This window comes from Branchiostoma lanceolatum, chromosome 11, assembly GCF_035083965.1.
Source record: "Branchiostoma lanceolatum isolate klBraLanc5 chromosome 11, klBraLanc5.hap2, whole genome shotgun sequence".
NCBI lineage: Eukaryota > Metazoa > Chordata > Leptocardii > Amphioxiformes > Branchiostomatidae > Branchiostoma > Branchiostoma lanceolatum.
The window spans coordinates 2,848,592-2,854,302 of NC_089732.1; positions in this window are offsets into that span (position 1 = coordinate 2,848,592).

Consider the following 5,711-nt stretch of genomic DNA (forward strand, 5'->3'; position numbering starts at 1 on the left):
AAGGCCAGAAACGTATGTTTATGCTCCGGAGACTTAAGACCTAATAGGTCTTTCGACGGTAGATTTGGTGACCGTGTACTGCGGCTATATTATACCTATCCTGGAATACTGTGTACGGTCACTACCAGTCTATTAGCCTCTACCAGTCTCCGCGGGTCGCTGGGAAAATAGTAGAAATTGGCCAAATAGAGTCAATTGTATGAAGGGAGTCCGCTATCATGGAGAGAGGGTCCAATAGGCAACCCTAGACTGGGCCTGCAAACGTTACCCTCCATGGCCAAAGTCCCCCGGCAAATGTTCTCCCTTTGGCCGGCGTAGTTAGTCCGGTAGAGACTACGCGTCTAACACCACAGCCAGCCTCACAAACAAACAAACAGTCAATAACTTTTGAAAATGTTCAAAGACGCGCATGCCGAATCATTCTAGGCAGCCACTACCATGACTACGCCACATCTCTAAAACAATGCGGGCTCGAAACTTTGAAGGTGCTGCCAGCATGGAAACATCAGAGAGAACTGTACACCTTTTGCCCCCAACCCGACTAGCGTCATATGGACTTAACCTCAGAAACTCAAAAACTCTGTCTCTGCCTACTACTCGCACCACTAGGTTTAGTAACAGCCGAGTTCCATCACTCCTAACTTAGTAAGGATATTTAATGAAACAAAATGACACTGCTGCCTTAGTCTCTACCAGACTAACTACTTGGCACTTATTAGATAGTGATTACTGGACATCAAAGAACCTACCGACATATCACAGGCCCTAAACGTGCGAAATGTGATCTTCACTTTGGACTGACTCCACTGGCTAATTATTCCTCTTTCTGCCGAATTCTACGATTCATACACCCGTGAGAGGGCCTGGTGGAGGCTACTGCTGCCTGACCATCTTATGTTATAATCAATGGACTTAATGCTGTACATGTGTTTATTCGCTTTTAGACGAAGTAATATTTTAAAACGACAATGTTGACAGATCCGATTTTATGAAATATTATAGTGCAATGAGTGCAATTGTGTAATAGTTTGTGATTAAATGTGATTCGTACTACGTATGTCACAATAGACGCAATTCAGTGAACAAATGTAGTACGGCAAGTTCTGTTGATTAATAAAACTATTGAGCTTCAATGTATAGCGGAGTACCCCAGGCATACTATTCACTCTATTTGACGATTTCTACTATTTTCCTAGCGACCTCGCGGAGCCTGGTAGAGGCTAGTGTCCGTTAGTCCTCGCGAATACTTGAAGCCACGTTATAAAAGTAGTCTCTACCAGACTAACCGCGTCGGCTATAGAGAGAACATTTGCCGGGGGACTTTGGCCATGGAGGATAACATTTCCATCCGCTATATTGGACCTTATCTCCTAGCCTGTACCAGGCTCCGTCCTATCGTTGGGAAAATAGTAGAAATCAGCCGAGGTCCTCAGCTATACAGGGTAAGTCAGCTATACATTGAAGCTCCATTATCGTCCATCGATAATGGAGCTTCACTGTATAGCGGACTACCCTGTATAGCTGAGTACCTCGGCTGATTTCTACTATTTTCCCAACGATAGGACGGAGCCTGTTAGAGGCTACTTATCTCCGTAGCCGACTCCCTTCATATAATTGACTCTATTTGGCCAATTTCTACTCTTTTCCCAGCGACCCGCAGAGGCTCGTAGAGCCTATTATAAAAGTACAGGGGAGTTGATACCGCCGCCCGTCACAAGCAAAAACATTACTTCCGTGTGCCAGCATTTATAGATCAGCAGAGATTGTACCCGTATACAAAACTCCATATCCTGGAATACCAGGCACCGTATATCATTCCACAGAGGTACATAGTGATCCCTCCATATCCTACATAAATCTAAATATTCGAGATGCTGATCCAAACAAGGCCAGACAACAGTTTCAGGTTCCAAATCAAGGAGGTTTACCTCCTTGTCCAAATAAATGAGAATGGGACGAACTTGCATCTGATGGAGAGAGCAGGCAAAAAACGGGGCATTTGATAAAAGATCATAAAGAGGTCACAATTCTCCCCCACCAACTTTTGCTTGGAGATTAGTAAAAGACAGTCAAAGAGGCCCGGCCGTCACTCAGAAAAAATATATTTCATATCCTTCATTGCAGACTCCTTCCGGCTTTTTTTTATGTTAAAGCTTTATCATTAAATTTTTTTTCTTCTTATTGTTGGCCTTCCGGTCCTAATCCCGGCCAGCAATAAGAAGAAAAAAAATGTAATAGTAAAACTTGAAAAAGAAATAGCCGGAAGGAGTCTTCAATGGAGGCCAAATCTTTCACCCAGTATCGATCTCCTTGGAGCTCTATGCATCTGCTTGGATCCCAAACATCTGCTTGGAGCCCAAACATCTACTTTGAGCCCAAACATCTGCTTGGAAAATGTTCTTTTCTAGATCATAGATGTGCCATAATCTCCAAGCAGATCTATAGGTTGCGAAGACCGTATCAAACTGGAAGAAGAAGTATGTTTTGCAACCTAAAAGATATGCGATAACTCAAACAGGGCGGAGTATTTCTATTCAATACAGGTGTCGCTTCCCCTCCTAGCGCGTGGTAATGTTAACAGCCGTACGAATGTCCGGGTTACTAATCTTTTTATGACCGATTTCTAGGACAAGCGCAGCCACCCGCGCACGTCCCAGTGGGAGGTTCGCGCCTTGGTTGAGCCAAGGAGGTTTTATGGTTGAGCCTTGTGAATGTTCTCACGATAGAAGTTTCTCTACCAGTCTCTGCGGGTCGCTGGGGAAAAAGTAGAAATCGGCCAAATAGAGTCAGCTGGATGAAGGGGGTCGGCTATGGAGATAGGTTCTGCTTGGAGCCCAAACATCTACTTGGAGCCACTAACATGTGCTTCCTGAATATGCCTTTCTAGCCTGAGTGTCAGCTCTTTTTTTTAGCCAGGCAGCGGGTCGTGGCGAGCGGACGTGGAAAGCTAAAAAGGGCTGGCACTTTGAGTGAGGCTTGTGCCTTTCTCGTTCTGCTCCAATGGGTGTTTGGAGCTCCGACCAGATAATAGGGTGTTATAGCAGATGTTGGGACTCAAAGCAGATATTGTGACCTATAGATCTGCTTGGGAGCTATCGAAAATTATCTAGAAAAGCACATGGTAGTGGCTCCAAGCAGATGTTTGGGATCCATCAGATATTTGTGATCCAAGCAGATGCTTGGGCTTCAAAGCAGATGTGAAGAGCTCCTAGAAGATCGATATTGGTTGAAAGATCTAGCCTTCATTGCAGACTCTTACGGCTGTTTTCTTTTTTAAGTTAAAGCTTTACTATTACATTTTTCTTCTTCTTATTGCTGTCAGGGAAGACAGAGAAGGCCAGCAATTACAAAAAAAATGTAATAGTGAGTGACGGCCGGGCTTCTCTTACAGAGCAGAGGTTTGTGGGGCGGCTCGTCACAGTTTTATCATAATATATGCCCCGTTTTTTGTCCGCTAGCCCCATCCAAACAAAAAAAACGGGGCATATGATAAAACGGTGACGATCTGCCCCACTAACCTCTGCTTGGAGAGTAGAAGATTGTGACCTTTATATCAAATGTCCCGTTTTTTTGCCCACTCTCCCTACCAGGTGCAAGTTTGTATTGTGATAAGCCAACTGGAGACAAAAAGGTGTGATTCTCTGATGGTTGTATAAAGACCACCTTGTTGTGTGATCTACCAGAGTGTCTATAAAGTCGACACAAAGAGGCTTGGAAAGTTCATGAGAGAGAATCTTCGAGTACAATCGATGTGTACGGGCAGATCTGTTAGTTCTCGCGGGTACTTGTAGCCGCGGTCATATATGGGATTAAAACCATCGTCCATCACTGCTTTTAATAGACAGGCCAAAACATTATTTCCGTGTGGCAGTATTCCACAGAAGTACATAGTGATCCTATCCCACATAAATCGAAACATTTCAGATCCAAACAAGGCCAGAAAAACGATTTCAGGTTTTAAATGGATGAGAATGGGACTAATGTCACAATAGTTACACAATCGATGACAAATGCTCTACTATACTTCCCAATATTTTATCCATCAAGTCGGCTATAACATTCATGTAAATTCATATTCTGATAATGCAATGCGTCTTTACAGAAACTATAGTGAACTGTAAACTGTCACCCGGCCCGCTGGGTGGTAATCCACACAAGCAGCGAGCTCACGACCACCTTGATTTCCAAGCAATGGCTGATCACCATATATGGAACGGTTGACGCGTAGTATGGCGTCTCCGTGGTCAAGCTCCGCCCCCGACATTTGTCAGCACGTGTTCCCCTCGTCGGCATAGACCACTTCCGTCCGACAGTCTCGGCGATCACAGGGCGCGTGCCGGCCACATGGTCCGTTCTCTCTAAAATTTCAAGTTTTTCCAGCTCGTGTTCGTCTTCGTCCTTCAAGGTCTCCGCTTCCGGCATCGCGCTAGGATCATAGTAGCCTCCGTTGCAGTCCTTTTCCCCGCAGCGTTTTTTTTTTCAATTTTATTTTTGCTTCCCCAGCAGCAGACACAGGGTCTATAGCGGACACAGGGGCACGGCGGATACGGGATCCCAAGCAGATACGCGGCGCCCCCCCCCCCCCCCCCCCCCAAAAAAAAATGGAAAAAAAAACGCTGCGGGGAAAAGGACTGCAACGGAGGCTAGGATCATAGCAGGTTCCAAGTACTGTCGTGCTTGTTCTCTACCCGTGAAGGGATACAAGGGACCTCATGGCGTTGGCAAGTGTCGGGTCGGACGTGCACGCTCAGAGGTCCACTACGATTCTCTGCGCCGGGACGAGAAACTTCGTCGTTCCCTGGAGGATTTACATTTCAAGAGCCGCTCGAAAGATTTCGCAAAGGGCTTGTGGTCAGGTCAGAGCGAAGACGAGGCAGAGGATAGGAAGACTGTACGCGACCTTCCGGGATTTGGACGACGATTTGATGCGGACAGTCGACAAGAGCATCGCCGGTCTGTTGGGTTCACTCAATGAACGGGTTGACGCGTAGTATGGCGCACTTCGAATATACACGAACAGAATGCACACGGCACAGTTTAAACCTGGCTAATTCTCACATAGGATATTCTAGCCAGGCATAAAAAATTGTGTCCGTACTACTTTGTACCCACAATAATACATTGTGTGCTGCGGCTTTTACAAAATATAGACTGATGACGTCACAAGAACAAGTCTATCATACACGGCACGGTACATAACATAAACTGATGACGTCACCAGAACGCGTCTATCGTAGACGTTAAACACAACATAAACCAATGACGTAAACAGAACACGCCTATTATAGAGGTTCACTCTAGTGTACGTTACGTTAGCGCTCTGCGTTATGATAACGTAAATGACTATGTTACGTCAACGTAATGCGTTATGATAACTACGACTACGTTATGTTAACGTTGCTTGTTATAATAACTTGAAGGTCGTACATACGTTACGTTAACGTGGTACGTTAACATAACCCATTTATGTGCGTAACGTATAACCCCAAAATGTGACGTCTTCGTAGATACGATATTTTGATCTAAAAATTCCACGACATATGTATGTCACGTTTAGTACGTGACGTATATGCCTTATGTGACGTATGACCTGTTATACGTGACGTTTGGACGCGAAAACGTACGTTTTTTTATGCAGGTAATTTTGACACGGAAATTGCAAAACCATATGTATGTCACGTATCCGTACGTTCCGGCATACGTGACGTAGG